Source organism: Lytechinus variegatus, chromosome 9 (genome assembly GCF_018143015.1).
Source record: "Lytechinus variegatus isolate NC3 chromosome 9, Lvar_3.0, whole genome shotgun sequence".
Classification (NCBI taxonomy): Eukaryota; Metazoa; Echinodermata; class Echinoidea; order Temnopleuroida; family Toxopneustidae; genus Lytechinus; species Lytechinus variegatus.
In genome coordinates this window covers 18,864,272-18,880,733 of record NC_054748.1, presented here as the reverse complement: position 1 = coordinate 18,880,733, position 16,462 = coordinate 18,864,272, and the positions used below count along the sequence as shown (strand labels likewise).

Here is a 16,462-nt window from a genome sequence, read left to right as displayed (position 1 = left end):
GACTGGAGGAGACTAAATCCTGCTTGAATTGTGGGCGTTGATTCTGACGTAGTTATGAGCATCCCAAGTGGAAGGCCTCCAGCAGATGAGTGTGTTAGAACCACAAAGATGCGACTGTTGTGACGGTCACAGTTCCCGCTTGAATCAACGAAAATGATCTCGCCACTATGTTTCATGTACCCTCTTCGTAAGAGGAATGCAAATGGCAACGATTGTTTGATTGTCAGGTGTCACTTCAATTTTGGCTCATAACTGGTGCTGCTCTTCCTTTCAAGGTCAGCATACATCTCTTCACCAGTTGCTGCTCCATATTGTTTCTTGAAGATTTTAGCATACAACCTGTAATGATACGCAATAAAATGGAGGCAATTACGATAACTTAAAGTGACAATAACAAACAAGACTTAGGTTGAAAAAGTATACGTCACTATTGAGAAAGTTCACCTTCAGTCGGTCTTATATTGGGTTTATGTTTAGCAGCAGATGATTCACTTCGGCAAAAAAAAAATTTTTTTCCCGTTTATAATCATTTGCATTTTGATTTCGTTGTTGTTGGACATGGGCAGTTGACCCTTGACCTGAAGTAAATGTGATGTAAATATTGTTAATTTTTGATAATTGATAATGAAGATATGATTGATAATGGGATTTTACAAAATGGCGTCTAGATGACGTCATGATGACCTTTTGACCTTGAACTTGCTTTATACACATGACATGATAAGTCCCCATATCTGATGATATTTTGAAGATAATTGATGATGTAGATATGGAGATTTTATGGTAACAAGAAAAGGGTTGAAAAATAAAAATTAAGAAATAAATATAAAAGAAAATTCTTACGAAATTAATAGTTGATCTGTCGATTGACAGATCACCTAATTATTGGATATTCTTACTTTCCCTTGTGATTCTGGCTTGTAAGGTGCACTGAGGATTATTTTTACACCAAGTCGACTCATCAGCAGCCGAACAGTTCCCTTAAATTCCGTTCCTCTGTCTGCTTGTAAGATTTTGGGGGGTCCAAATACCTCATATACATTTGCGAGAACACCAGCTACCTCTTCGGAAGTCTTTGATTTAAGTGCCTTCAGGAACAAGTACCTGCTAAAGACATCAATCACACTCAATATGTAATTGTAATAACCCTCTCCACCAACGTTCCTCCTGTCCACCAAGTCCACTTGATTCCTTTCCATTACACTGCACGCCCCTACAGGAATGAGTGGTGCACAGTTTTGGAATTGGGGCTTGGTCTTCTGGACCGATGGTTTTTTTGTTCAACCACTTTTGGATCATGCTCTTATTGAGACCAACAAACACCTCTTGAATTCTCTTTGTCAGTTTGAGTGCGCCATCTCCTGTTGTACAACGCCTACTTAGCTTGTTATACGCTATCAAATGGGAGGCTGAATGTCACACATTCGTACCGCTGCACACAAGACGTACCATCCAAAATGTACCATTGCACGGCCTTAGGTGACGTCACAATGCGATTTCATTGAATAAGATGATAATACGCGTGCAGCCCGCTGGCTAATGCGCAATGCTGTCCAAGATCATGTGCGCTTGTGGGCCCGGCTTGTGGGATTTTACTTTTCGCTTTCAATATTTTTGCTCCCATTTCATAGATTACTGGAGGGAAAAACTCTTGTTTTTTTTCATATTTTCGCTAGATATCGAGGTGTTGTACAACACAAATGGCGAATATTCTTATTCGTGCAATGGTGCAAGATTTCGCATTCGGTGAAAGAAAGAAACGCTCTATTCAACTTGGCTAACGCCTTGTTGAATAGAGCATCTTTCTTTCACCTCATGCGAAATCTCGCACCATCGCACTCCTGCCTATTCGCTATTTGTATATAGTTTCGCGATAGAAGCTTTCCGATAGCTCATCATTTTCATCTGTTGTGACAATGATTCTGTATGCATCATGAGTGGGAAAAACCAGTCGATCTTCCAAGTCTCTAGTAACTGGGTTGTATTAAAATCTTCTGTATCCGTACACCTGACCACTTTCGCAGAAATCTACTCACTCTGTGCCTTTTCGTGTTTTCTTCCTTAGCAGTCTTTGTCGCCCCGCGATGTCCACTACTCTATGCATCAAACACCAGCTTGTAGGTCTCTGGATCCATTGCTGATGGGCACCTTGTCCTTTTAATGATTTTGACCTTTAATTACAAGGAAAAAAATTAAGAATTGTAAAACATATTGTGTGTAGGAAAAGAATTATGTAAAACTGGGTGACATTGAACCTATTCTTATAATTGTTCTATACGAGATGTACCAAATGGTTTGATACAAATTCACTTTCATTATAATTGGGTATTGACTCTTACATGGTACATGTTTGTAGGGGCCAGTTGCTGGAAACTGCTGTTCGGATTAAAGCATTCAAACAATTGTTTGCCCCCCCCCCCTTAAAGTCCTACTGATCAAAATGATTATTTCGATAAAATAGGAAAATAATCAAATGGGACATTTATGTCCTTCATCAGATTACCAATACAGTACAAATCTTTATATTTACTGGCCAGGGAAAGTATAGTAGCTAGGGGCTTCATAGTTAGCTGGTTCTTGTGGAACACCCAAATATGTTTCTGACTGTGCTGTGCCATGCGAATAAGAATGTGGAGAGGCTGAAGGACCAGGGCGTGAAAACTCATGATTCATGACTCGTGATTTAAAAATCCTATTCCCAAAAGTCTTTCTTTGTGTTTTTTTAATCAAATAAAAAATATATGGCAGCAAACAAATTGACATTATATGCTGGTATCGTGTGTTCAAGGTTATTAGTACATTTCACCACTTACATGTAACCTTGCTGGCACTATTGGCTGTCCCCTCCCTGTTCAAGAACATGCCATGTACGTTTATATATTAACTGCCAATTTCACCAACACCTTTGAAAATTGGCATAATAATAGTGTGGGATTTTATCTACAGGGCTATACATGTATTCCATTCCTGTGGCAACGCAATTTGTCCTGCTCATCTTTAGCCCAAGAAGAGTGTGCCATCCAATTTTCATGAGAATGGTTAAAGGAAACCAAAACCCAAGAAGAGAAGCAATCTTATTAAAAAGAGAAAATGAGCGGAACAATTTAAGCAAGTTTCATAAAAAATCGGTTGCTGAATAAGCAAGTTAATATGAAAGTTTGAGAAGTCTTGTTTTTCTTCCTATGGGATCCTCAAGTTGGCAAACATGCAGATTTTATGGACAACCCTCCATTTGTTTTGTACACATATTTTCAGACTTTTCCCATTGTTTTACATTCTTCACACCATCTATTCCCTACCGTGACATATGTGGTGTGAATTATATTTTGCTTTACATATGTTATGCTCAGTCATATGGCAGTAATTATTTTTTAAAGATAATTATGCGAATCTGAAAAATTGTGTACAAAACAAATGGAGAGTTGTCCACAAAATGAGCCATTTGAAAGTATGTTTGCCTATTTGAGGATCCCCATAGAAAGTACAACAAGACTTGCTTATTTCACAGCCAATCCCCATAGAAAGTACAACAAGACTTGCTTATTTCACAGCCAATTGTTATGAAACTTGTTTTAAATTGTTCCTCTTATTTTATCTTTACCAATATCAAGAGGACATTACTCTTCCTACTATCTAGATTATCTATGTTGACCTGTACCTACATAGGATGAGAAAAGTAAAATATGACATACTGTGAGCTACTGTTTTACAAATTTAAAATACCATAAACATGGAAACATTGTGAAGAAAGCATTAAAGATAACAAAAAACAACAACTACCACAAGTATCGAGTATAACTTGTGATGTAGGCCCTGTGCCAGCTGCATACCTCAGTAAAACCTCAGTAAAAGGAAAATAGAACAAAATTTTTGTAAGCTAAATTTCAAACCTTGTACATGTATGTTAACCACTCAATGCAGCGGTTAAGAGAAATCAGCCAACAATGAATAGTTTTCCTTCTGAGTTACGAACACCAATCCTTGCAGAGAATAAAAAGAAAGGCTTCTTTCCCTCCGATTTCAGTCTCTTGAGGTAATCTAGTTTTTTCTCTTTTGCAAGATCCGCTTTGAGAAGTCTTCGCTCCTCATATCTCTGAGCGAATAAGGTGAACCACTGCGGGGAGGTTGCCCGTCAGACCCGACGGTGCCTTGCGGTAGCGCACTTGAAGATGCCCCATCGCTATCGTATACAACCTTCTTGGCGACGGATGAATATTTCATCTTTTCAGGGGTGTCCTGCATCCTTTTGGAGCTCATTATGAATCAATATTGACTTGAAAACTTAAATCAACGAATCAACATGCCTTTTTACCACCATTGAGTAAAATCAGTTTTAGGAAAGGTGAAAATTAAAAGAGTTCAGCATGAAGACATGGTGTCTCACTCGGTGGTTAGGGCGCCCTCCATCTCAAGATAATTTCACGCACACAAGCACATATAAAAAAGTTTTAAAAACCCCACTAACATTGTTCGGGAAAATGTTTTTCCCCGAGCAATTAGAATTACCTTTGTTTAACACGATCAGTGTCAAATGACTTGTATTAATTTACAAATCCATGATAAACAGTGCTGGGGACTCATTAAATAGCATCATAAGTTACAAAGAATTTATTCTTAGTCTCAAATAAAAGGTTAATTGAAATGGCAGTAATTGGAGGAATCTTGTTTATTTTTTTGCTTGTGTTATCATGTTACGAACCCGATCTCTTATTTGCTGGGGTGTCCTACTTTGTAGTACCCTTGCAGCTTCTGTGTTGAACAGTAATGAGTTTTTAATCGACTGGATTCTCGATGGCAATCTGTTGCTTATGTCCTCTTCAAGCGAGCGAGAAATTGCATCGTTTTCTGCATCTGTAAATTTGCGTCTCTTGCCATGGCTGTGAACAATTTGATTGACTTGAGAACTGTATAAAAATGAAAGGAGACATAACTAACATTTTTAGTGAAGACCCACTTTGTTAATAATCTAATTATTCTCTCTAACACCATCAATATCATACTGATATTCCATTAGTGTTGTTTGCTCTAGTTTGGTGGCATTTGTTGTTCGAATTTTGAGTCGAACAAGATCATCCTGAAGAAACGATTTGATACTTGAATTTGAGGTGATCTCTTGTGCCAGTTGTCTGGTATTGTCTCTAGCCGTTTTGATAAGAGCTTCTCAGTCCAACTCTTCCATCTTTATCTGGGTATGAAGCACAGATAACACCAACATAAATAGTAATTGTGGGAGAAATACCTAGAATACCCCTGACATTGGTCCCACTTATCTGGCCATGGATTATCCATTGCCTTCCTCTTGTTGATTTCGAAAGTGCGTCCAGTGATTGAGCAGAGATGGCCTGTCAGGTAATCATGCACTATTTATCGGGGAAAAACCCAGAATACCCCTGATGTTGGTCACACTTCTCTGGTCATATATTGTACCAGGCCCCAAATTAATTGAAATGATGTAAATTGATCATCTCATTGCCCTCTCAAGAGCCACTGACCCATCGGAGGTAAAGGACCAGGACTCTTCCTTTGGAGAGCCCCAGGAGTTGCTTTGAGAGCTTCTCTTGTGACCTCCACTCAGAATCATCAATGGACCAATCAAAGCCTACCTATCTGTGTTAATTTCATGCTCCTCTTCTGCCAATTCAACAAGATTTTCTTCACTTGAGTGGGTATGTGCTAGTCTGGGCCTGGTTTTGGGTTGGGAATTGATTGTTGATCCCCTCTTCACTCCACGACGCTGCAGTTTTGGGGTGGTGTTTTTATTACTCGGAGAGAACATTAATATATTTTTTAAGAAACGTATCCTTTGTTTTAAAAAAAGGTCATCATATAATCGAAGTAAGGCAATTGAATGTTTTTTTGAAACATTGCTATACATACCCACATGCAAATGTAGATAATCTTAAAAGTTTCTGGAGAACAAGTAAGTTAAATACTTTTTACATAACATCCCCTTTTAGTGTATCTTGATTGTCTACTGTACTTTCACTCTCTCTCAAACATACTATTTACACTAAGATGATTAAACTTATTCTTCATTTATACTAATTTCAACATAAAACTTGAGCTAACATCCTCTGTTTTCTTTTGGACTTTGAGGATTTCATCCTGTATTTGTGGTCGACCCTCATATATTCTAATCTTATTTTATGCTCCTCTTCTGCCAATTGAACAAGCTTTTCTTCACTTGAGTGGTTACTGGTCTTGGCCTGGTGTGAGGTTGAGAAGTGGTCGTTGATCCCTCTTCAATCTACAACGCTGCAGTTTTGGAGTGGTGTCTTGATCGATGTTCCTGTCATTACGAATCCAGCTATCAGCGATCTCAACAACAACGTCATATCTGGCCTCCCCGTGTCGACTGCTAATACACCTTACTCCGGATTTCTCCCTCTGAACGTTGATATTACTGAACTGTCGAAAGTAATGAGAGGATCAGGTCGATGCTCTAGTACCAACGGTAGAGTTGGAGCCTCGGGTACGGCGGCCTAGCTGGTGCATTTTCTGTAAGAATAATTGGGAAAGCGAGATGGTTTACGCCAGCCACAAGTTGAAGTCCGAGGATGGCATCACTATGTGTCCGATCCTTTAAGCATACACCTGTCCACTCTGCGGAACAAACGGAGATCGTGCTGACACAATTCAGTACTGCCACGGATATGCGAAGGAGGATATTGTCGGACCAGGTTCCATAGGACAGACGTTGCAGTAACGTATGCCACGCACATCAACCGGTCGTAGAGGAACCTCCTGCATTGCTTCTATGTTGGCAGCAATTATCCTGAACTAAGTAGATGTACATCTATTTTCAACTGGTTGTTGGTTTAGGAGTCATGATCCACCTCATCCTTTTCTGCTGGAACATTTCCACAATGGTGAGAAGGACTGTCATGGAAGAAGAGATTTGCATGTAGACACCTATCACAGTCTGCACAAATGTACACAGTCTTTGCAGATGAGGGATGCTATATTCTTGTTATTACCTCTGACAGTTGATCTTGTGGCGAGTTTGGCAGAGCCTTTCTACCATGAATGACATGATGTCGGATCTGGCATCTGCCCGACTTCCTTGAAGATCTTTTGCGTCTCTTTCTATATAGATTGTTGTAGCCTGCAATCCTTGCAGATGAAGGATGTCATATTCTTGTTACACTTCTGATAGGTGATCTTGTGGCCAGTTTGGCAGAGCCTTTCACCCATGAATGACATGATGTCGGATCTGCCCAACTTCCTTCTAAGTCTTCTTGCCTCTCTTCCCAAGTATATTTTGTTTGGATCCCACCTCAATGTCAAGGGACATCTGTAGTTCTTTTAACTACAGATCAGTTTGGTAGAGCCTTGTGAATAAAGTCAATGTAAATTGATTTTTCCCACCTATATAATGATTATTTTCACTTTCATCAACTGAAAATTAATTGATTTTAGCATAATATAAAAGGTTCCATAAAAGAAGTACATAAGAAATTCATTTTTAAACCGTAATTTGTTTCTATGTTAATAAGTTGTTTGTAGGTAACCATGACAACAAACTTTTTTCATCATTCAGCATACTTTGTCCTACCCTTACCTATAAAACATAAAGGAACCTTGTTCATCTTATTCATAATTTGTTACAAGCCTTAAAAATTTTCAAAATCTATCAAATGTCTATGATGAACCAATCACCTCAAGTATATAAACACAAAAATCAGCATTCTATGGGCTTATAGTGAATTAGAGCAAAATGTATGAAATATGCATGAATTAAAAAAATTATGTCATATAAAAGAATCTGATGATCTCAGAAAAATGAACCATGCAGCCTTGTAGGTTACATCCAATAGTACACCAATAGCACACCAATTTCCAATGCGCTCGCATGATCAATGGCCGAGATCTCGAGAGAGGGGTGGGGGTTGGGATTGTTTCACTCCTGCCCCCCCCCCCCCATCAAAGGACAACAAAAAAAGCCTGGGTCTGGTTTAAGGTTTTTACTAAAGTCTTCTTTAGTGAATGCATTACCCTATATGATGAAATGGGTCATCAGTTATCATCAATATGAGCCTTAAAAAAAATCAAATATATTAGTGTATTTTCATGTTACACAAAGTCTTAAGTGTATTTATTTAATCTTTCTTTTATTAAGGCAAAAAAAATTTGTGGTATATGATGATATCAGTGACTTATAGTTTCACTCAAATATTTAATTAAAAAATCATGCACTACAGGATTAAAATTCCTTATTAATGAACTTTACTGTTAATATTTCCATGAAAGTAGATTTACTCAAGCTAAATTGGGGCATAACTTTGATCTTATTACAAATCCCCAAAGTGTTTTTTTCTATGAAATCATTAACATAGCATTCTCAAAATATAGTTAAGTACTCCCCTTCTTAAAAATATAATCTTACCCGAACGTGAACATTCACCAAATCCACCTTCTATCTCCTCTGGTATAGGTCCCTCCTCTGCACCTTCCTCCATCTCACCCCTTGCCTCTACATCGGGTTCATCTTCATCTTTATGTAATATTTTAAAAAAAAGGAAATTTAAGAGCAATCATATACAATGGGGGGATTGGAGAGGAAGGGGGAGGTTTCAGCTTACTTTCCTTCCATAAGCAAATCCTTTAAAATCATTTAGGTAAAATAAACAAAACACACCCCCTCAGAAAGATTTACTCCAGCTAAATTGGGGCATAACTTTGATCTTATTACAAATCACCAAAGTGTTGTTTTCTATGAAATCATTAACATAGCATTCTCAAAAAAATAGTTTAGTACTCCCCTTCATAAAAATATAATCTTACCCGAACTTAACCATTCACCAAATCCACAGGGTAAGTCCTCCTCCCTGTCTATGTCCCTCCTCTGTACCTTCTATCTCATCTTTGTGTAATATTTTTTTAAAAAAAGGAAGTTTAAGAGCAATCATATACAATGGGGGGATTGGAGAGGAAGGGGGAGGTTTCAGGTTACTTTCCTTCCATAAGCAAAACCTTTAAAATCATTTAGGCAGGATCAGGTAAAATAAACAAAACACACCCCCTCAGCAACAACAACAAAAAATGAATATACACTCAAAAGACAGAACATTGCTTCAATCTTAACCACACAGAACTTCTTTTGTGTGTGTGTGGGGGGGGGTTATGACGAGGGGGGAGATGGGGATAGTGATTGAATCAATCTACACTTTTTACACAAAAACAAGGTTTGGAGCAATTTTAGGTCTGACAAGCACTTTTTTATGGTAAGGTTGCTTAATTTTTGAACTACGTTCCAAGGCAGTGCAATTTTTTTTTCAAATGATGCGAAGACTTGAAAATAAAAATTCAGCAAGCAGCACAGTCATGCAGTGATATGATCGCAGAAAATGTTGTGGGGGTGTCTCCCCCCAGCCCCACATCTGGATTATAATAATAATAATCCGCTTTTATATAGCGCTTAACCCTATCTAGGCCGGGGTATTTTGGGAGTTCATATGGCCGGGGGGGGCCTCCCAGGCCCCCCCTAAGATCTCGGCCGTCGACCGCGCGATCACGCCGAAAATTGGCACAGGGGTTGCCTGGGACATAATCTACAAGATTATATAGTAATTTATTTCATGCGAAACACTATTAAGTGATTATGCTAATTTATGCGTAATTAGTATGCGAAATCATACTTTTTCCTGTAACTCCCTAAATAAGGCTCCATATGTACTGATTTTTGGTATAGAAACTCTTTGTGGTGTTCTTAGCAAGTGTAAATGAAAAAAATTGTGATATCGATTCATTATCTTATGTATTATATTGTTTTTTGCAATTTCTTATGTATTTCTTTGTTTTTTCGACCTTTTGTTTTTCATTGTTTTTTCAATGAAATTTGTTGGGGACTCTTCTATGATCATAAAAAGCATAAAATAAATACATTTAGACAAGCAAAACTAAAAATAATCATACATTTATGAATTTTGGTTGAAAACACAATTTGCATTGACTTTGTACACGAAATCACATTTTTGAGCAATTTTCGGTCTGACATGCACTTACATAATGTTGCGTAATTTCGGAACCACATACCCGAGTGACACAAAGTTGGTCTCAAAAGTTGCGCAAGACTTGAAAGTAAAAAGTCAGCGAGCGGCGCGGTAAAAAAATTTCGCGCGGCGAAAATATCGCGGGATTCGTTGAGGGGGGGCCTCGGAGGCCCCCCCCCCCCCCGGCCTAGATAGGGTTAATACATTGGAACGACGTGTCTAAGCGCTTCACAGATTAGGGCTAGTAAAAGTATTTTTCTACATCTCATTTACTTTGTATGTGCATAAGAGTTTATACTACTACTGTTTCCAGACAGGTTTGTTAAATAAGACAGGTGCATCAATTCAACCTTCATATTCTATATCAAGAACACAAAAGTTGGAGGAAAGGCACATCGCATGGTGAGAAAGGCAGCAAAATGCAAGGCAATCAAGACAAAAAAAAATGCACTCTCAGCATATTGGTTTGACATAACTTTCTCCTATGTTTTTCATATAAAAAAGAAAAGCTTCCATCTGGGTTTCCTTTTTCCTGTAAGAAGAATACATGTAGATATATCCAATCATAATCCCTTTTACTCACCTACACCTTTCCTCATAAATGCTTCATATACTCGAACAAAGGTGTCTTGTACTTTGTGCTTAAATATCTCCGCCTTCCCTGGAGTGGCGAAGGTTGACATTCTCTTTCTCTGCGGTTTTTCCGAAAAGTACATAACAAACACCTGCACGTCATGATTGGCCCATGATGAAGCAAAAACAAATATACCATTACAGAAATTAAACCAGTAATAATTACAAATGAAACACTGATGTTAACACAAACTGAAAAACTTTAACTCTACATTCAAAAAACATATGCAAGATGTAATTGGAATTAAGATAACCCTCATTTGTCTCCTTCATCAGGAGCAGTAGATTCAGGTTTTCTCATCCACTTTCAATTACGCAGTGGGTTTAACTGACTAGTATGTTTTGCCAAATGATGCATCATTCTACTTTCTCTTTTAGTGAAAATAAGGTACTCACTACAGTTAGGGTAATACATGTATAGGTACCTTCACTTGGGGTAGCCATGTCTTGCTCATCCATCGCTGAAATTTCTGGTTGTGGGTCCACTGGTGGCAAGTCTTCAACTTTGAAATAGCAATTTCAAGTTGCGTTTCATCTGTAGATCTTGCACAGTTCCTCATCAAAGTCAGGACAGCCTCCCTGGATGGACCTACACCATTCTCAGTTTTTTTCATCCACCTTGTCCAAGATTGCTCTCGATGGAAATCGCAGATGAAAAGTTTTGATGCTATTGAAAAGAAGTAATGAGAAAATCATTCCCTTTCACTAGCCTGCAATGAAATGTAAGTTGACAATTATGATCTTGACCTACCAGCCTTAAAATGGGATCTTCCTATGCTAATGCTGTCACCCTGACATGACAAATGTTAAAGGGGAAGTTCACCCTGAAGAAAACTTTGTTGAAAAAAATAGCAGAAAAAATAGTAAAAAATATTGGTGAAGGTTTGAGGAAAATCCGTTAAAGAGTGAGAAAGTTATTAGAGTTCAAATTTTTGATTTTTGACGTCATAAACGAGCAGCTGCCCCATGTGTCATGTAATATAAAATGCATGAATTTCAAATTTTGTATGGTTCCTCATGACTTCATTTTGTTTTCTTTTCATGATCGGGTGTGAAATGATTTGTCTATTGATGTACAAAAGTTACAGTGAAAACCATTTTCAATTTTTTGAGATAATGACATTTCATAGATTTTTTACCATTCGCTATGTAGGAATGCTGCTCGCATGTGACGTCACAAATCAAATAATTGAAATTCTAATAACTTTTTAATTATTTGATGAATTTTTCTCAAATCTTCGGTAATATTTTTTATTATTTTTTCTGCTATTTTTACATTAAACTTTTTGTCAGGGTGAACTTCCCCTTTAATGTCTCTCCTATGGCTACACCTGGTGCAACTGCACTACAGGTATTGGATGAAATCATTTCACAGTGAACCACAAACTGTGCAGAGTGCACAAAATGCACTATTTTGCCTCCCTTTCCTGTGTATTTCCTATGAATAAATGGTTTCTCCCCAAATTCGTTTTTTTCAAGTAGCTAGAAAAAAGGTGATAACAGAGAGTTAAAGCTACGAAGTGCCTAGTCGCAACCTTATGTTTATTTGTCAGCATTTTATAGCAACTTACATGTATGTGGCTGTTTCCTGCCTGTTTCCTCACTTGCTTCTCAAAAAAAGAGAAGAGAAAACAGAAAAAAGGGCAAGGAAATGGCAAGTGGCCACAACGAGCTAGCTCACACAAGCAGATAGCCTATTATTACTATTTGACCTACTTACATGTGTATCTGAAATCAAATCATAGCTTCTTCGTACATTGATACCTATTATCACTATGTTAAGGGTTACACCCGAAGTTTGCAATAATTTTTTTTAAATTGACTTCTGTGACTAGAGATGTGTGAAACTCTTCTATTTACCTATAATCTAATTACTTGCTATTGTGATAATTATATGCATTGATAATTATATAATTATGAAATTTGGGTCTTATATCCTTAGCAGTTTTCATGATGTAATCTTCACATCGAATTCATGATCAACAATATGAAATTTGACACTTGTCTGCATCAATATGACCACACACGGATTTCATGTCAACATAAAATATTACCTGGAAATATCTCCTGAATTGCAGACATCTCTCTCTCACAAAAGTCAGTCATGAATGTTGATGGCATCCATTCTAGATTGGTCTCTTCCATCCATCCCTTCAGCGTTGTCAGTCCACGTTGTATTGCCTCTTTGGTTTCCGAGTGAACTATGAAGAGACCAGCGACACTATATCCAACATTTGTCTTCACGGCAAGGAAGAATAATGGAAGGGCATACTGTAATGTCCGATATGTAAAATACATTACCAAATAGTTTCAATTGGTGTTTATAAGCAGTTTATCAATAAAATTTGCTGTTAAAATGAGGTTTGGAGAAAATTTTGAGTTCGGATCCACTACTGAACTATCCCTTTGATAATAATAATAATAATAATAGTAGTAATGATAAAAATGATGAAGATAGTGGATTCTTATAAAGTTCAACATACTTAGAAATTAAAACAAAACATTCTTTATAATTCTATGAAATTATATTCCATAAAGTTTATTTCCAGTTACATATTTTCTTTATAATTTTTTCATTATGGTATTAAGTTATAAAAAGGTATGTACACAGGTAGGATATTTTATATCTATAACATTTAGCCTAATCACTATTAGGCCTATATTTTTTCAGTGTCAAGTTTTGGGCTGCAATTGAAAAACACTAGATCTTTAACAGGCATGATAGTGGGCAACAAGAAAAAAATATACAAAAGCTGGGGATCACATGGACTGCCCTCATAGGGACCATGGGTTCAGTCCCTAGTGGGGGTCAGGGTCTCAGGGACATTAAACATCAACAAAGTTAGAGTGAATACCTTGAACAATACTGTAACTCCCTCTGTTGGAACTGTCCGCCTGACCCGCCAAGTCACGTGAGAAGTCTCTTGAAAACTTTGCAACCATTCTTCAAATTCTTCTTTGGTGCTCAGATTCAGCCACAGAGTTGTACGAAAATGAACTTCATTCTCATTGAAGGATTCCATTTCAACATAACAAGCATGGTAAGTAATGCCAATGGGGAGGACAGCCTGAAATGTAAAATAAAAATCACAATTATAGATTATGTTTGTTTCTGTTTGAAGTTTATGCCTCATTCAAAGTTTTCTCCAAATTGCATCTTCATGAAAACAACAAGGTATGAAAAAGTTCAGAGTCCCTCTTAGTTTAGAATCTACATTTTTCATATCTTGCCTCTTGAGTCTTGGCATAATTTTACATGAAAGCATGTTAATATTCAAGCAAGTGCAGACTTTTCTTCTTTTTTCTGAAAGCATGCTGCACTTTAGTTATCAAGTACATTATCAGCATCAGGAACAGTGTTTCATTCATTGTTTGGTTAAATTGCAAGGTAGATCTAGTATTAGTAGATTCAATTTAAATGCATTGAAATCAATGGATAGGATATGCTAAACAATTACAAGAACTCTTATTTAGCAATTTTAGAAAATTATGATTTTGATATTGTAGAATGCTTTTGCGTATTAGAGAACAAAATGGGTTGAATCAATGAACAATCGATTATAATTATGATCGATTCATATATTTATAGATTTCCTCCAAATACATGTATGGATACTTTGATAGTCAATTCAAATTTTCAACGATGTATTAGAAAATACATGTTATGTTTGCTAATGTAAAATGACCATAATCCTCACATATACATGATTTAAAATTACCCCAAAATAGCCCAATCAGCACATACGTTTAGCATGTAAATAAAGTTCTGCTATTTTCAAATCAGAATTGTCGTCTGAGGATTCTCGAACGATAATTTGAATATTTTTTTCTTGTTATATCACCCATTTTTGACAGATTTTCCTCAAATGGCAAAGTATCTTTGTAAATTAATATTCGGCTTCAATATTCATAGAGCAGGTTTCCTACTTTTTTGTACCTGCTAGCTAAAATAATTTTCTTCTTTGGGCGCCCTCTAGTCTACCCTACCAGACTAGATCTACTGAACATCACTTTAACTTGTATTGGCTTTTGCCTTGGCTTTAGGTTATCTAGAGAATATACAGTGAGACACACATGTATCACACACACAGTATGAAACCAGTTTTTTTTGCATGGAACTTGGAAGTCCCATGTAAAATGGGATTGGACCTTGTCCTTGAAGTTGAAAATGATTGGTCTTAATTTGAAGTTATTTTTACAAATTTTAGATCTAAAAAAAGTTAACAATAAAATTATAGATCCAGCCTATATCTGAATTGATATTTCGATCTCATTCTATTTTAAATTAAACTCACGTTAGATCTAGTTAGACCTATATTACAAAACTGCAATAACAAAACAAGAGTCAAGACAGAGAGAGTTAACATACCAGTACTCTTTCAGGGATAGTGACACCTTTACATTCAGCCATGCATTCAGCGTTAGTACTAGTACTACTACTAGTTGGAGACGTCAAAATTGTTGGACTTGGAGTTGTACACGTAACAGACGTAGTAGTACTTGTAATGAAGTCCCTTTCACTGTCAGTGTCACTGACACCGACCGTGATCAAGCTCTCCATGGCAGGGTCCATGGTGTTCTCAATTGACAGTAGACTATATACCTATACACCACAGCTAGCTGTACTTCTTTCACGGTGAAAATAAAACTAACGTGGTTAAAATTAAAGATTGCCGGGCAACTTGAGAGCGAGACGTATACACTATTCGTATCAAATGCACATATTCCATATGGCCATGCACTCGATCATCTACTCGCGTACGTACGTACTCTGATATATCATGCATCTAGCTAATATAGCTATCGTTAGCTAGTTAGCTTTAGCCATGATACGGCCTCTATTTGAAGAAATTTGTGAGAATTCTAGCTCCAAAAGACAAGTTCAACGACCGATTGTGCGAAAATATTCTATGGGAAGGTGGGTCAAAGTTCGCACCATTCAAAAGCCTATTGTGTATAGAACGTACCTGTACAACTTTGAACAGTAGAGGGAGTATACAACTCTTTCAATAAGGCCCTAAAGAAAGTCCGAGGTCTTTTTGGGAGGTTCGCGATCGGTCGCCTTTTGGCAACCACGATCCCGATAGGGTTAAGGTCTACTTTTTTTAGTACAACTATACAGATTCTAGACTGAGTAAAAAAATACCATTCATTTCTCTCTTAAATTAAAGCTTGTCTAAAGGTTTGATAAACGATCAGGAACAACATACTATCGAGAGCATCTTCGAACATCACAATATTAAGCATAATAATTAGTCATCGAATGCATTTTTACCATTAGAATTTCAATACGGCATTCTTCCGGCAATAAGGATTTAAAGTCAGATGTGATTCAATGTTGTTATTTTCATTTAAAGTAGCGTTTTGTTTTGTATATTTAGTAATTTTATTTTTTAAAAAGCTACTGACTATTAGGCCTATAGTATACCCTGCAATGATTAGCCTGATCCATGTTTGCAAAGGTTTACTAAACAAATAAGCAGGTGTACTATTAAACCTAGATCTTTTTCATCATGCACCCTATGTAATTACATAATACATGTAGAGATCTAGATCTATATTCTGATGCAATTATTCAATGAAACACATTTTCAGTTTATGTCCTTCACACCACAATCGTTTTGGGTCACATGTGATAACATAACCCAGTAGACTCTCTATGTAATGAAAATGAAATTAAATAGATTTAGAGTTCTAGTGACATGCACATTCAGTGGAATTACATTCATTGGATTTATTTACCAGATTTGAGAAAGAAGTAGAAAACTGGGCCTAGATCTACATCATCATGAAGTAGGATTAATCATCGAGTTGGATCTAGATTCTATGTTTGACTT

General features: G+C 37.0%; 1 long non-coding RNA gene and 1 pseudogene across 1 annotated transcript; one reads left to right on the top strand and one right to left on the bottom strand.

The window, feature by feature from the left end:
- Positions 1 to 75: 75 nt before the first annotated feature.
- On the bottom strand, positions 76 to 1,440 carry LOC121421154. Its single transcript, XR_005970945.1, has 2 exons — positions 900 to 1,440; positions 76 to 339 (listed from the first exon to the last, which is right to left on the bottom strand). It is a non-coding gene; the product is annotated as an uncharacterized LOC121421154 (long non-coding RNA).
- A 2,504-nt stretch (positions 1,441 to 3,944) lies between these two features.
- LOC121421865 lies at positions 3,945 to 9,009 on the top strand (annotated as a pseudogene).
- Positions 9,010 to 16,462: the final 7,453 nt, after the last annotated feature.